General features: G+C 39.8%; 1 long non-coding RNA gene across 5 annotated transcripts in view; it reads left to right on the top strand.

Annotated features, from left to right (window-relative positions):
• LOC112132050 (uncharacterized) overlaps nt 1-17,629 on the top strand; it is a 221,541-nt gene that overhangs the window by 4,400 nt on the left and 199,512 nt on the right. For all 5 annotated transcript variants that reach the window (XR_010136191.1, XR_010136189.1, XR_010136188.1 and 2 more), the window contains exons 2-3: nt 12,825-12,917; nt 13,283-13,351. This is a non-coding gene — a long non-coding RNA (uncharacterized LOC112132050). The remainder of the gene's footprint in view (nt 1-12,824; nt 12,918-13,282; nt 13,352-17,629) is intronic.

Here is a 17,629-nt window from a genome sequence, read left to right as displayed (position 1 = left end):
ACTGGAGCCCCTTCTTTGGCCTATTAACCTCAGCCCTCCTCATATAACATAACCACCACTCACATTTTCAGTACATTAGCTGCTCTGGAAACAGGATACTGAGCAAGCCTTAGCTCAAAAAAATGCTACAAGCAAGTCATCCACCAGGGGAGGAAAATCACACAGAGACATGTATGTGAAATAATACGGCATATACAACAGACAATTGTGCCTAAATTCTGAAGACAGAGGGAGATGGTGGCAATGGAGCTAAAAAAATCAGATTTCTTTTTTTAATTAAAAAAATTTTATTTATGGCTAGGCACGGTGGCTCACACCTCTAATCCCAGCACTTTGGGAGGCCGAGGCGGGTGGATCACCTGAGGTCAGGAGTTTGAGACCAGCCTGACCAACTTGGTGAAACCCTGTCTCCACTAAAAAAAATACAAAACTTAGCCGGGAGTGGTAGCACGTGCCCGTAATCCTAACTATTCTGGAGGCTGAGCCATGAGAATCGCTTGAACCTGGGAGGAGGAGGTTGCAGTAAGCTGAGATTGCACCACTGCATTCCAGCCTCAGTGACAGAGTGAGACTCTATCATTAAAAAAAAAATTATTTATGTATTTCATTTCTCCCCAGCTTTAAATTGAGGCATAACGGGCAAATAAAAATTGAATGTATTTACAGTGTACAATGTGATATTTTGGTATATGTATATGTTTTGAAATGATTACTACAGACCAGCTAGAAAAATATACTTACAAAATTCAAACATGCTTAAGAAAAATCTATACTTTTTTAAAAAAGTCAGAAACTGGCTTGTGAGGAGCTGGTTTTCAGGTGGGTTATCATATGTTTAAGCTGCAGAGAGTTCCAAAAGGTTATACAGCCTTACCTAGTACAGCTCTGAACCAGGCTACCTAGGTTTAAATCTTATCTCTGTTCCCTTACTGAAAAACCTTGGGAAGTTATTTAAAACTATAGCTGTTTTGATTAATCAAAAAGAAAATACATGGAAAAGTAGTGCCTGGCACTACAGTAACCCCACAAAATATTAATTATTATTATTTTGAGTGTTCTTTTTTCTTTTTCTTTTCTTTTTTTTTTTTTTTTTTTGAGACAGAGTTTCGCTCTTGTTGCCCAGGCTGGAGTGCAATGGCACAATCTTGGCTCACCGCAACCTCCGCCTCCTGGGTTCAAGCGATTCTTCTGCCTCAGCCTCCTGAGTAGCTGGGATTACAGGCATGTGCCACCATGCCTGACTAATTTTGTATTTTTAGTAGAGATGGGGTTTCTCCATGTTGGTCAGGCTGGTCTCGAACTCCCGACCTCAAGTGATCCGCCCACCTCGGCCTCCCAAAGTGCTGGGATGACAGGCGTGAGCCACCACGCCCGGCCTATTTTGGTTGTTGTAAAGACATTCTAAAGATGCCAGTCTTATAATGTCAGTTCTAAAGATGACAGTCATGGAGATGGAGATGAAGATATGATTTAGGAAGCAATTACAATAACATATATAAGAGACCCTGAATTAGGGTCTGGAGTGCTGAGAATGGAGAAGAGAGAAATAACGCCGGAGATAATTGGGAGATGGAATTCATAGGCTTGGGGAAGTGAGGAAGGAGGTAGAGACATTAGTGACTCGCAGGCTTGTGGCTCAGGCAATTGGGAGGGTCATGATAGCATTTGCCATGATAAAGGGAACTGGTATAATTTGGGAGAGAGTTTTTGTACTGGGTCAAAGTAGATGATCTGTTTTGTAGCTAAGTTTGAAGTGCTCAACTGGAAATATAAAACTGGTGATAAAAATGTGGATCTGAAATTTAGAAACGATATCAGGGCTAATATTTAGATTTGAGGAGTCATACTTCAGAAAAATTTATTGGGCATTGATATGGTTTGGCTGTGTTCCCACCCAAATCTCAAGTTGAATTATAGTTCCCATAATCCCCACGTGTGGTGGGAGGGACCTGGTGGGAGATAATTGAATCACGGGGGCAGTTTCTCCCATGCCATTCTCATGATAGTAAAGTTCTCACAAGATCTGATGGTTTTATAAGGGGCTTCTCCCTTCGCTCCACTCTCATTCTCCCTCCTGCTGCCATGTGCAGAAGGACATGTTTCCTTCCCTTTCTGCCATGATTGTGAGCTTCCTGAGGCTCCCCAGCCATAGGGAACTGTGAGTCAATTAAATATCTCTCCTTCAAAAATGACTCAGTCTCGGGTATGTCTTCATAGCAGTGTGAGAATGAACTAATACAAGCATTGATCATGTGTCAAGCACTATATTAGATTATGATGATGCAATAGGGCATGGTCTCTGAACTTGAATTGAGAATACAGAGAAGTTCTCTGTGAAAACTTCAGAGAGGTACAGAGAAGCAGAGCCAGAAGGAAATATTAGATGCCCCTGGGGCTAATAATTTGGCTCTTTTTCAAACCAATATATGTTTTTTAATTTTCTTTAAATAATTTTTTTTTTTTTTTGAGACAGGGTCTCACTTTGTTACCCAGGTTGGAGTGCAGTGGCATGAACATGACTCACTGAAGCCTTGGCCTCCCAGGCTCAAGATATCCTCCCACCTTAGCCTCCTGAGTAGCTGGAACTACAAGCACACACACCACACCTGACTAAGTTTTCTTTATTTTTTGTAGAGATGGTGTCCCATGATGTTTCCCAGGCTGGTGTCAAACTCCTGGGCTCATGTGATCCTCCTGTTTTGGCCTCCCAAACCAGCCTAAACCAGTATTTTAAAAAACAAGTACTCAATATTTATTTACAAATGAGGGACAGCTCTGCCTAGCCGTGAGTGGACCTGGGAGTTCTCACGTGTCAACTTTCAACCACTCTTATTCTGAGCAATTTGGCTCAGTTCTCAGATTTGCATACCCCCAATAGTGTTTCTCAGTGGAGGTTTTATTAGCATTTTGGGTAGAACAATTTTTCCTTGTGTGGGACGATCCCCATGCATCATAATATCCCTGTCCGCCCCATGTCAATACTGCTCCCAGCCATACTGACATCAACAAAAATAGCCACACAAATTTTTGAATGCCCAAGGTTTGGCTGGGAGGGTGGGGGTGTGAGTGGTTGGATTGAGAATGTTTGCCTAGCATCTCCCTTGGGAGAACTGTCACCCACACCAATCTGTTTATCAAGGTATTTCTTTCTATCTCATACAGTATATTTGCTGAGAGAAGTTCTGATATGTAAAATATTATCTGTTTTATTACATTTCCAATGTCCAAATGATGTTGTTTCACTGTCCTCCATAGATTCACAGCCAACATTCCGCTTCCACCTGCCTCTTATCATATACTTCCTGGACTACTTAGGAGAGCACCAAATGTAGTCTTTGTAAGTTTTTAAAGTCTTCGCAGAGGAAGGAACATCTCAGCAGATACTTAAAAGACAAGTAGAGAATTAGCCAGGCAAAAAGGTACACTCCACACATACACAAAAAACCTAGTTCTGTTTATGGTGAATGTGGTAACAGATGAGTCTGGGATGGTAAGCAGGAACCAGTCCATGATGGACCATATAAATTGTGTTAAATGATTTGGATTTCTCTCTCTTTTTTTTTTTAACTGAGAACAAAAGGGAGCTATTGATGAGTTTTTGGCATGTGAATAACAAGATCTTATTTGTGACTTGGAGATATTTCACTAGCTGCAGTGTGGAAAATGAATTGGAGACAGGTGACAAGACTGGAGACATGATATGAGAATAATCAGGAGACCTTTGCAATGGTATAGGTAAGAGAAAATGGTGGCCTGAATTAACATCTGGAGTGCATATCAACATACAGTGATGGTAGTATTTGAAATTGTAGGCTGAGATTAATTCTCATAGGGAAAATGTATGGAATAGGCAGAAAATGGGTTCCTACAAAACCCCAACATTTAGGGTGTGAGCAAAGTACGGGAATTTAGCAAAAAAGGCCAAGAAGGTGGGACCCAGTGTGATATATGATCATAGAATTGTATGGCACCTATTGGAATGAACAGTCAGGTTTCCCTCCAGGGAGGTACTTGCTGTATGGGCTGTGATTAGCTGACAGCCTCCCACCACCATGCCTTTGGGTTCTATCACAGCATTTACACAGAGGTCTCCCTCTCTCTAGATCCTTCCAGCCAATGCTTGAGCATGGCTATTGCTTTCCAATGTAGTTTCTTCTGATGGGCAGTCTTTGCTCTGGGGTCCCCATTGGCCTAATTGAGCCTTTCTCAGAGCTGCCATGCAGATAGACTCTACTCATTTCTTCCTTCTCCTATTCCCTTTATGGTATTAAGATGTGGATTGCAATCTGACATTCTTCCCTCCTACTGCTACTTTTCCTCTTTATCCTTCACAAGTGTTTTCACAGATTTCTTGCACTTCAATTCAATCTTACTATCTACTGAAGTAGTACAAATGGTATCAATGAAACAAAAGAGGAAATTTTAAGGAGATTGGATCAACAGTGTTAAATACCAAAGTGAGACTGGGAAAGAGGGGGACAGAAAAGTATCATTAGTTGTCATTATGGAGATCAATGCTAACCTTAACTATCAAAGTTCATATTTTCTCTTCTGCTATCATGTCTCCTCTTAGTTATATTCTCCCAAATCCCCTTTAGCCTTTCTCATACATCATGAACTCTGTACATCTTATCTGGACCCCTTCATATGGACACATTTAACTTGTTAATATCTTTCAGAGTAAACTCTGGCAAAGAATTGAGCTCAGTATTCCAACTGCAGTCTGGTCACTGTTTACTATGGGGGGATTATAACTACCTATTACTGGAACACTTTATTATAGCCTAAACTTTTATCCAATTTTTTTATAGCCCAACAAACTCAGGGTCACTGTACTGCTCGACTCTGGGAGATGCCATTCATACTGTTATCTATAATTCTAAAATCCTCAACCCCAACCTGGCCCCTTGGTCCTGATCAAGAAAAATCTCCAAAAATGGTATTTGCCCTCCTCTAAGATCATCACAAGTGTTCTTGAACCCACGCTTTCATAAAGTGTCAGGGACAAGAAACCTGGTCTCATGCATCTCACTGTGAAGTTTCTGCCCTGACATCAATCTAGCAGGCTAGATGTTATCTTCTCACCCCCAGGCAAATATAACACCACCAACAACAAAACTGAGCACCCAGTACCTGTACGTTATATTGCTACCAGGTGAGATCTTGAAAACACAAAAGAATTATCTGATGAGAATCTTTCATCTTCTTGGGAAGCCAAGATTTTAATTGATATCTTTTCAGACTCATCCAGTCCTGGAGGGTACAGGCTACATCAAAAATAGACAATAAAATATGGTCACGTACCATATGACAACATTTCAGTCAACAACAGGCTGCATATATGACAGTGGTCCCATAAGATTATAATGGAGCTGAAAAATTCCTATTGTCTACTGATATCATAGCTGGTGTAATGTAGTAGTGCAACGCATTACTCACATATTTGTAGTGATGCTGGTGTAAAACCTACCCTGTGCTGCCAGTCATGTAAGCGTTCAGTGCATATAATTATGTGTAGTACATAATACTCGATAATGATAATATATGACTGTTATTGGTTTATGTATTTACTATACTGTTTATCCTTCTTTTAGAGTGTATTCCTCTTACTTATTTAAAAAAAAAAGTTAACTGTAAAAGAGCCTCAGGCAGGTCCTTCAGGAGGCATCCAGAAGAAGGCATTGTTATCATAGGATATGACAGGTCCGTGTGTGTTACTGTCCCTAAAGATTTTCCAGTGGGGTCCGGGCGTGGAGGCTTATGCCTCTAATCCCAGCGCTTTTGGAGGCTGACACAGGAGGATTGCTTGAGCCTAGGCGTTCAAGACCAGGCTGGGCAACATAGCAAGATCTTGTCTCAAAAAAGTTTTTTAAAAAAACTTCCAGTGAGACAAGATGTGAAGGTGGAAGACAGTGATATTGATGATCCTGACCCTTTATAAGCCTAGGCCGATGTATGTGTTTCTGTGTTAGTTTTTAACAAAAGTATTTTAAAAGTAAAAAAAAAATTAAAAAAATTTAAGAATACAAAAATGCTTGTAGAGTAAGTATATAAAGAAAGAAAAGACTGAACATGGTGGGATGCATCTGTAATCCCAGCTACATGGAAGGCTGAGGCAGAAGGATCATTTGAGTCCAGGAGTTCAAGACTAGCCCTAAAAGAAAGTATTTTTGTACAGCTATATCATGTATATGTTTTAAGCCAAGTGTTATTATGAGTTAACTTTTTTTTTTTTTTTAATTTAAAAGTATATAAAGAGGTAGTGGCTCACTCCTGTAATCTCAGCATTTTGGGAAGCTGAGATAGGAGGATTGTGTGAGCCCAGGAGTTTAAGACCAGCCTGGGCAACACAGGGAGACCCCATGTCTATAAAAAATTTAAAAAAAAATTAACCAGGCCTGGTAGTGCATGCCTGTGGTCCCAGCTATTCAGGAAGTTGAGGTGGGAGGATCACTCAAGTCCAGGAGGTTGAGGATGCAGTGCGCTGTGATTGTGCCACTGCACTCCAGCCTGGGTGACAGAGCAAGACCCTGTCTCAAAAAACAAACAAATAAAATTACAGTAAACTAAGATTAATCTATTATTGAAAAAAATTCGTATAAATTTAGTATAGCCTAAGTATACAGTATTTATAAAGTCTACAGTAGTATACAGTAATGTCCTAGACCTTCGCATTCACTCACTACTCACTCACTGACTCACCCAGAGCAACTTCCAGTCCTGCAAGCTCTATTCATGGGAAGTTTCCTATATAAGGGTACCATTTTTTAATCTTTCATATTGTGTTTTTCACTGTCTTTTCCATGTTGAGATACACAAATACCATTGTGTAACAATCGCCTACAGTATTCAATACAGCAACAGGCAGTACAGGTTTGTGGCTTAGGAGCATTAGGCTACACCATATAGCCTGGATGTGAGGTAGGCTCTACCCTCTAGGTTTGTGTAAGTACACTCTATGATGTTCATACAACAATGAAATCACCCAATGACACATTTCTCAGAATGTATCCCTGTCATTGAGCGATGCATGACTGTATTGAAGAATGCTAAGGAAGTACATGCTGCTAAGAGACTGACCAAGGGATGGTTGAGATCATTTTTTTAATAAAATCTTGCTTATATTTATCTGTTATCCCATAATATATTAGAGCATAGTGTTTCCCTGATTCCATTTTACGTAACATCCAGCCTAGAATTCCCCTCAGATGCCTCTGGTTAAGAGGTGTTGCCCTGTGTCCTAGTTCCCAAATACAGAGCGCTGTTGGGCCAGACCGACCTGGCCCAGAACAAATATAGCCACATACATTGTGTTTCCAGAGTTGCTCACTGCCCCAGAGTCATATCCTGCTGGCCTTTTCACTAGAAGCTTTATTGTATGTTACTATTTCTCTCCTAGGAGGACTTCACCCCTGCACAACAAAACCTGTATAATAGTAAAGCAAATCTATTTGTAGATTTAGAAAGTTCATCTTTTTTGAAAAAAATCATCCACTAATTTGGTTTAAACCTGGATTGGAGTTTTTCTTTCTCAAAGCAGATTAAAACTGGAAATAAAAGCTCAGTTAAGGCTGGGTGTGGTGGCTCACGCCTGTAATCCCAACACTTTGGGAGGCCAAGGCAGGCAGATCACGAGGTCGGGAGCTCGAGACCAGCCTGACCAACATGGTGAAACCCCGTTTCTACTAAAAATACAAAAATTAGCAGGGCTTGGTGGCGCGTGCCTGTAATCCCAGCTACTCAAGAGGCTAAGGCAGGAGAATCACTTGAACCTGGGAGGCAGAGGTTGCAATGAGCCAAGATGGTGCCATTGCACTCCAGCCTGGGCTACAGAGCCAGACTCTGCCTCAAAAAAAAAACCAAAAAAAACAAAACAGCCAGGCGCGGTGGCTCATGCCTGTAATCCCAGCACATTGGGAGGCCAAGACGGGCAGATCACGATGTCAGGAGATCGAGACCATCCTGGCTAACACGGTGAAACCCCGTCTCCGCTAAAAATACAAAAAAAAAAAAAAAAAAGCTGGGGGTGGTGGCGGGCGCCTGTAGTCCCCCGCTACTCGGGAGGCTGAGGCAGGAGAATGGTGTGAACCCAGGAGGCAGAGCTTGCAGTGAGCCGAGATCACGCCACTGCACTCCAGCCTAGGCGACAGAGCGAGACTCCCGTCTCAAAAACAAACAAACAAAAAAACTCAGTTGAGGCTGGGCATGGTGGCTCACGCCTGTAATCCCAGCTCTTTGGGAGGCCGAGGCGGGCGGATCACGAGGTCAAGAGATCGAGACCAGGGTGAAACCCCGTCTCTACTAAAAATACCAAAAATTAGCCTGGCGCGGTGGCAGGCGCCTGTAGTCCCAGCTACTTGGGAGGATGAGGCAGGAGAATGGCGTGAACCCAGGAGGCGGAGCTTGCAGTGAGCCGAGATCGCGCCACTGCACTCCAGCCTGGGGGACAGAGTGAGACTCCGTCTCAACAAAACAAAACAAAAACAAGAAACTCAGTTAAAATAGTTAAAATACCAGGAATTTTCCATTAATCCTATTCCCTGCTCACAGTGCAAGGTCAATGGGAAGATAACTCATTTCTCAAACTGACCCAGATATCTGCACCGGGAAACAGATCCGTTTGCTGGGTCTGAGCTCATGGCAAAGCCTGTCTAAATCAAGGTATGCCTCTTCTATTTTTTTTTTTTTTTTTTTTTTTGAGACGAAGTCTCACTCTGTTGCCAGGCTGGAGTGCTGTGGCTCGATCTCGGCTCGCTGCAACCTCCACCTCCCGGGTTCAAGCGATTCCTCTGCCTCAGCTGGGACTACAGGCACGTGCCACAATGCCTGGCTAATTTTTTGTATTTTAGTAGTCACAGGGTTTCACCATGTTGTCCAGGATGGACTCAATCTCCTGACCTCGTGATCCACCTGCCTCGGCCTCCCAAAGTGTTGGGATTATAGGTGTGAGCCACCGTGCCCGGCCAAGGTATGCCTCTTCTTAGTATTAGAGCCAGACCTTCAGCCTGGGATCATATCATCTGGGTTACTTAGAGATACTTTAAAAATATATGAATCTTTTTTTTTTTTTTTTTTTTTTTTTTTAAACAGAGTTTTCTTCTTGTTGCCCAGGCTGGAGTGCAGTGGCGCAATCTCGGCTCACTGCAACCTCCACCTCCCGGGTCCAAGCAATTCTCCTGCCTTAGCCTCCTGAGTAGCTGGGATTATAGGCACGCGCCACCATGCCCAGCTAATTTTTTGTATTTTTAGTAGAGACAGGGTTTCATCATGTTGGCCAGGCTGGTCTCGAACTCCTGACCTCAAGTGATCCACCTTCCTCAGCCTCCCAAAGTGCAGGGATTACAAGTGTGAGCCACCGTGCCCGGCCAAAAATATATATCTTTAAATTAGCAGTTAAACATAAATTAGTAGTTAAATTGTAGTATGACCTCTCTCAGCTAAGCATCTGATGCTATCAGGATAGTTTTAACATGTGTTGATGGAATAATTGTTCTCATTGTAAAAGAAACAAAAGGAAGGAAATTCATGAAAGTTTCTCCACCACTTTGTATTTTATTTACAAATGGTTAAGCTTGTATATGAAATTTGTGAATAGCCTCTTTCAAATTTAAGTGTGGAGCTTCTTATGGTCAATCTGTGTCTATCTCAATGTCTGGAAATGTTTCTATGAACCTGTACTGCCTAAAAGCATAACACTTTTGCATTGCTGATGCCAGTATTTAGGGTTTTTGTATCCTCTTACCTAAGGAGAGCATTATTCTGTCATTCCACATAAATTCAAAACACCTATCTGCAAATCTGAGTGCAGTCTGTTGTCTGCTATGTGGTGTGCAAGCTCTTAATTAGTCTCTCTGGCCCCAGTCTCTTCCTCTTCTTATAATAGCACACCTGGCCAATAAGCATGCTTCCAGAATGCCAACAATGGAAATATGGAAGTTCCGAGGTGAAGCTAAATTTGGAATAAATGTGAGTTTACATTTAGACATGTTGACTTGGAGGAAATGAGAGGGCATTCAAGGAGGAGCTATTACAAGGATAATGACAGATTCTGAATACGAAGTATAAGAGGGTAAACTCAGCCATACAAATAGAGACCATAGTTGGAGTCATGAGATTTATGATTGGGGTCTGAGGGTGTAGAACAATGTGAGCAAACTTCTTTCTTTCTTCTTCTTTTTTTTCTTTTTAAACAAGGGGCTCTTAAAAGTAACAGAGGTGGACCTTATTTTTGTAAACATTGAAAGTGAAAATAATGTCACTGAATTCAATGACAAAAATGTATGCTTTAGGATGATTTCATGAAGTATGACTATTCTTCCTCCAGGCAAGTGTTTTCTGGCATTTCCTTGATACGTATCAGTCATGGGATTTAAGGGATGGATAGTGGAGGTCCGAGTAGAGAACTGAGAGAAGAAGGGGAACCAGAGAAGAGCTGTCAACTTTCAAAATGTTGGAAGAAGGAAGAAGGGAGAAAATAAGCAAAAGTTCAATAAACTGAGTACTTGTGAAAGAGATTGTGGGTTTATGTTTGAGGACTAAAGAGAATAGAATAGAACTCAAGTGTGGCTCTATAAAATGAATGGGTTCCTCTTTGATGTTTTTTTTCAGAGTTGGAAGTAAAGGTTAGAATACCCTTTTAAAATTACTGTGTATCTTGACTGGGAGTGGTGGCTCACGCCTGTAATCCCAGCACTTTGGTAGGCCGAGGCAGGCGATCCCCTGAGGTCAGGAGTTTGAGACCAGCCTGCAACATGGCGAAACCGCGTCTCTACTAAAAATACAAAAATTAGTTGGGTGTGGTGGCATGCGCCTGTAATCCTAGCTACTTGGGAGGCTGAGGCAGGAGAATTGCTTGAACCTGGGAGGCAGAGGTTGCAGTGAGCCGAGATTGCACCACTTCACTCCAGTCTGGGCAACAGAGTGAGACTGTCTCAAAAATCAATCAATCAATCAATCAATAAAAATAAAATAAAACAAAATAACTACATCCCTATATGTGACTCTGAGCAGAGTCTCAGGCGTGTGAGACTCCAGAATTTATTAAGGCTACAAGAAGAATGCCAGTGAGAAACTTGGCAATGCTTTTGAACCACTAAAATGTTATCTGGCCACATCTAAGATGTCACAACACAGAAGCAGCTTTCTAATCTTTTATAACTTAATTTGCATGGCTCTTTAGAGCTTATAAATGTCTTCACATTTATATCTTATTTTATCTTTGGAATGACTTCCTGAATTATTATCATCCATAATTTATAAATGGGGAAATTGAAGCTTAGAGAAGTAAACTAGAAGCATATCAGAGTTTATAATTAGTTCCAGTCAATCTAACATCTACCAAGCCTTGATCTGAGTTTCAGGTTGTACCAGATACTGGGGATGCAAAAGTTAATAAAATGTGCAACCAGTCCTCAACAATTATACCATTACTTTCTTTGCTTTTCCCAAATTCTCTCCCAGAGGTTTGATATCCACCCTTCCCTCGGGTTGGGCCGGTTCATGGTGAGATACAATACTGAGCATCACCTACACAAATACCAGCTTACAGAAAGTATTGACTCCAGGGTACTCTGGAAGTTCCACACCTATGACGTAGTTAGCAGAATTGCAAAAGTGGTTCATGCCTGTAATCCCTATGCTTTGGGAGGCCAAGTCAGGAGGATCGCTTGAGGCCAGAAGTTTAAGGCTATAGTGAGCTATTAGTTGTGCCACTGTACTCCTGAACGAGACCCTGTATCTAAAAATGAAAAATAAAAACAATTGCAAAGGTAAAGAAGATCAGGGAACTCTTATACAACCACATTAGAAGGCAATTCAGCAAAATCTAATAAGCTAAAGATATCTTTATCTTACAATCTAGCAATTTCACTTCTCCATGTAGAAACTCTCCGTTAAACATACAAGGAGACGGGTAAATGAATGTTCATTGAAGTGTCATGTATAACAGAAAAATAATTGGAAATGATGTAAGTTTCCATCCACCTGAGAATGGATAAGTAAATTGTTTTGTGATCACACAGTGGAATACTACATATTAGTTAAAATGAATGAACTAGAACTGGAACTAAAATGTGCATAAATCTCAAAAAATGCAATACTGAGTGATAAAGTAGCAGAAAATACATAAAGTATGCTACTGATTACACTAAGTTTAAACACATGAAACAATACTAGATATTTCTATGTGTGATAAGCATTTTAGAATATCCATGGTAATAATAAAAAACGTCATATTCAAGATGGTTGTTATATCCTGTTGAGGAAAAAAAGATTATCATATAGCATGCAGAAGGCTTTAGCTGATTCACTTCAAAAAAAAGAATCTGAAGCAAATATTGCACAAGTTAATACTTGACAAAGATGAGTAAGGAGGGAAAAAAAGAGCTTGTTATTACTTTCTATATGTTGATGCTTGAAATATTTCATTTAAAGAGGTATATGGCTCCTAGACTTTGGAATTCTTGGCTTTTGTGATTTTGTGTGTGTGTGTGTGCAGAATTTTCTTTTTTTTTCCTCTTCTCATGTTGAAATTCCATCCATTCTTTGATAACTAGCTTGTCTCACCACCTTATTGAGGATTTCCATGATGACTTTGTCAGTTCACAGTGTGTTCTCCTTTTTTTTTTAAGGTTTATTTATTTATTTAGAGATAGGGTCCCGCTCTGTCACCCAGGCTGGAGTGCAGTGGTATAATCATAACTCACTGCAGCCTCAAACTCCTGGCTCAAGTGATCCTTCTGCCTCAGCTTCTCAAGTAGCCAGACTACAGGCACGTACTACCATGCCTGGCTAATTAAAAATTTTATTTATTTATTTTTTTATAGAGGCAGAGTCTTGCTTTGTTGTCCAGGCTGGTCTTGAACTCCTGAGCTCAAGTGATCCTCCCGCCTTGGCCTCCCAAAGTGCTGAGACTACAGGTATGAGCAACCATGCCCAGCCTTCTCCTTTTTTAAAACCCCCTCTAAGTGTATAAAGTTCTCTTGTATATATGTTTGTATCACTAGATTTTTTTGATGTTGTTGGTTAAATATATATTGTCTTGCATTACTATTTGACTTTAATATACATAAATCTTGTTTCTCCAATTATATTGTAAAAAGTCTTACGAGCAGGGACAATGTCTTCAGCTTTGTTCATTCTTCCACAGTGCCCAGCAGAGCCTAACCAAATACTTATTAAAGTAAAGTGGTATTTTTACCAATAATTATAACTCTTCCTACAAAACCTTTACATAGAAAGTTTAAAATAATAATTTGAGCTACATTTGCTTTTTTCTTCCCAGAGAGAGAATGCTAATGAGCTGTGAAATGACCAAAGATCTGGCAGCAGAAGGGAAAAGAAAAAATAACGGGTTTGTATATTACACATTCTGGATAATCAGCTCTTGAATGATTAAGTGTGGAATACGTCTTATGGGGAAACGCAGATTTTTAAAACTCATTTTGGCCTGGCGCGGTGGGTCATGCCTCTAATCCCAGCACTTCATGGGAGGCTGAGACAGGCGGATCACGAGGTCAGGAGATCGAGACCATCCTGGTTAACATGGTGAAACCACGTCTCTACTAAAAATACAAAAAATTAGCTGGGCGTGGTGGTGGGTGCCTGTAGTCCCAGCTACTCGGGAGGCTGAGGCAGGAGAATGGCGTGAACCCAGGAGGTGGAGTTTGCAGTGAGCCGAGATCGCGCCACTGCACCCCATTCTGAGCGACTGAGCGAGACTCCATCTCAAAAAAAAAAAAAAAAAAAACTCATTTTATGACCATGGAATTGTTGTATTGATCATTTCCAGTTTTGAGATGATCCTATGCCAAACTTACACATTATTTTGGAAAAATACAATTCTCTTATGATATGTCGTATAACTATATACAAATGTACCTTATGATTGTTCTGCCTTCACATCAATATTTATTGGACTAGACCTGGAAATGGTGGTCTGGGAGAACTAAGAAACAAATATTATTCCACCTGTGGAACCAGGAAGGGGTTTTGAAGAAAAAAAATTACCTTGAGTTCAATTCACTCTTGGTATATCTTGTAAAAAGCGCTTGCGGCTTGAAGCAACCACTCGAAATTAAGGTTTTCCTGAAACCTCAGAATGAAAGTTTAATCTAGTCCAGATGAAAGCTAAAGAGCACAGGAAATAGTAAGAGGTCTGGACTACACTGTCTCTCCTTGGAACTGAAAGTTGATATCTAAGAAGAAGACACGCTTAGGAATCAGTATTGTTATTTTTAGCAAAAGGGGCAGTTGCCATGGTCTAGGTCAAAATTACCACCATTTAGTCCCTGGAAATTTTCCTAATGGACCTTTGTAATGTTTTATTAAACCAAGTCACCATCTCCTGTTTCTTTGGGATAGGCACTACAACACCCAACATAGAGTTCCCTAAATTAAACTTTACCTACATCTGTATTTATGAGTGCATTTTAAACTTTGCAGTATATTTCAGGGAGAGTATATCTCTGAAAATTATTATTCCCCTCTAGCTCTATGTCATTTGCCTGGCAAAGAAATCAAAAGGCACAAAAATATCTTGCAATTTGGTGAGAGATTATATAGTCCTTCATGTTCACCCCATTTGTAGGTATTAATGTTGAAACAAAATCCTAAAGCAACATGACCAGAGTATTATTGCAGTCATCATGAGCCTTATCATTTGTCTCTGCAGTTTTTTTCTTTTCTCAAATAAATAGAAGCAAGAAAAATAATGGTATATAGAGAATATATATTATTAATGTACTGGGTTCTCAAAGTTCCTAAGTCTAAGTGTTTATAACCTAGAATTAATTTCCCATGGAAATAATGTAGTTAATTATGGTTAGGTGCCAAGGCCAGGCCACAAAACCTCATATAATATTAGTAGGTATGGCAGGATAAATTGATTGAGAGGCCGTATTTTATTTTCTTGTCTACTGGCTCATGGTGGAAAAACGAGAAGTATTTCTTTTTCTCTTCTGTCTAAAGGGTGGGTTAAGCTGTGGTGATTTTCTGATGCCTAAGCCCATGAAGGCAGATGATTCAATGATTTGGAATGGGAAGGACTCCAAGAAAAGGGAAATGGCCTGATGTCAGGAGAATTTAGGTCTCTTGAACCTGTCTGGAGAGAACCAGACAAGAATCAGTTTCTATAAATAGTGAGGAGCTATGTCCACTCTCAAATAGACCAAAATGGTATAGATGTCCAATGGGGATGTCAGCCAGGATATTTTGTCTCAGAAGTGATAAAAATACTAAATTACACAAGGATATAATAAGCCAAGGGTGAATGTTGTAAACTCTAGGTCACCATTAAGAGAATAATAAAAATATTTATAACTAACATAATATGGAAATAGCAAAAGGGAGAAAGGATAGTTAATTAAAAATAATTAAGCTAAAGGATGGCAAGAAAAGGCCAGGTGCGGTGGCTCACGTCTGTCATCCCAGCACTTTGGGAGGCCGAGGTGGGCAGATCACCTGAGGTCGGGAGTTCGAGACCAGCCTGACCAACATGGAGAAACCCTGTTTCTACTAAAAATACAAAATTAGATGGGCGTGGTGGCACATGCCTGTAATTCCAGCTACTTGGGAGGCTGAGGCAGGAGAATCTCTTGAACCCGGGAAGCGGAGGTTGCAGTGAGCCGAGATGGCGCCTTTGTCCTCCAGCCTGGGCAACAACAAGAGCAAAACTCCATCTCAAAAAAAAAAAAAAAAAAAAGGATGGCGCAAGAAAAAAGATAAAAAAAGTAACGAGTGGGGCAAATAGAGAAAAATAGTAAAATGGTACCTGTGAACCCAAATATCTCATTATGTACCTTAACTATTAAAATTAAATATAAATTAATTATAAATTTAAAATATTAAATAAAAATGGCATAATATTCCACCAAAAGACAAAGATTGTCATACTGGTTAAAATAATTGCATATGCTTTTCTACAAAAGATACAATAGTAAAAGAATAGAAAAAAAACATGTTATGCAAAAGCTATCACCCCAAAACTCTTATAGCTGTACAATGACATACAAAGTAGACTTTAAGGAAAGAAGCATTATTAGAAGTAAAGTGGGATATTTTACAATAATAAGAATATCAATCCATCAGGAAGATACAGTAAGTCTAATTCTGTGTACAACTAGCAATATACTTCAAAATATATTAATTCAAAAATTCCCAAAACTGCAGGGAGAAATAGGTCTACAATAACAGTAAGATCTTTTCAGTAACCAATGAAAAAGTAGGCACAAATTAATAAGAAAACACAAAATGTAAACAACATGATTAACAGAATTTACAAAATTGATATATATTGAATATTTCACCAAACAACTACAGAATTCACTTTCATTTCATATGAACATGGAACGTTTACTAAAAGTGCAATAACTTGGGCCATAAAGCAAGCCTCAATGTATTTCAAAAGATTGACATAATACAGAGTACATTCTTTGAGCAGAGGGGAATTAACCTAATAATATTTTTAAAACTAGAAAAAATTCAAATATGTGAAAATTAAGCAGTCTGCTTCTAAATAATCCATAGGTCAAAGAAGAAATTGCAATGAAAATTAGAAAATATTTTAAACTAAATCATAATGAAAGTATGATATAAAAAATTTTAAGATGTAGCTAAAACTGTGTATTGGGGGAAATTTATTATCTTAAGGGCTATAATTGATAGCTTTAAACAAAAATTACGTAAGTATTTATCTCAATAAGTTAGAAACAAAATGCAATTAAACTTGAAGAAAGCATAAGAAAAGTTAAGAGAAAAAAGTAATGAAGAAAATGTACAGTAGGCTGGGCATGGTGGCTCATGCCTGTAATTCCAGCTCTTTGGGAGGCTGAGATGGGTGGATCACTTGAGCCTAGGTGTTTGAGACCAGCCTGGGCAACCAAATGAGACCCCCCATCTCTAGAAAAAATTTAAAAATTAGTTGGGTGTGATTGTGCATACCTCTGGTCCCAGCTACACAGAGGCTGAGGCAAGGGGATCACTTGAGCCCAGGAGGTCGAGGCTGCAGTGAGCCATGTTCATGCCACTGCACTCCAGCCTGGGCCTAGGTGAAAGAGTGAGACGCAGTCTCAAAAAAAAAGTACAGGAGAGAAAAGTCACTGAAAGAAAATAAAACTGATAACTCCCTAGCAAAACTGATGACACATACAATATACAAATAAAAAGGAGGGAGGACACATATTACCTCTATCAGACATAAGAAAAAAAAAAAGACACCACTGTGGACCCCACAAACATTACAAAGTTGAAGAGAAAATATTTGGGACAACTTAATATCAATAAATTAGAAAATTTAGATAAACTGGGAAATTTCTAGAATAACCCAATTTACCAAAAGTGACACCAAAAGAAATAGAAAACTCGAATAGTCCTGTTATGACAAAGCATGCATCTATGAACAAATTTTTAAAATAAAACAGAGTAAAATGTTTATGACCTTGTATTTCACAAATATTTCTTAAATACTACACACACACACACACACACAAACTACACAAATACTACACAGAAATATAAAAGAAGGCCAGGCACAGTGGCTCACACTGTAGTCCCAGCACATTGGGAGGCTAAGGTACAAGGATAGCTTGAAGCCAGGAGTTTGAGACCAGTCTGAGCAACAAAGCGAGAACCT

Source organism: Pongo abelii, chromosome 12 (genome assembly GCF_028885655.2).
Source record: "Pongo abelii isolate AG06213 chromosome 12, NHGRI_mPonAbe1-v2.0_pri, whole genome shotgun sequence".
NCBI classification, from domain to species: Eukaryota; Metazoa; Chordata; class Mammalia; order Primates; family Hominidae; genus Pongo; species Pongo abelii.
This window is presented reverse-complemented; position numbering and strand designations above follow the sequence as displayed.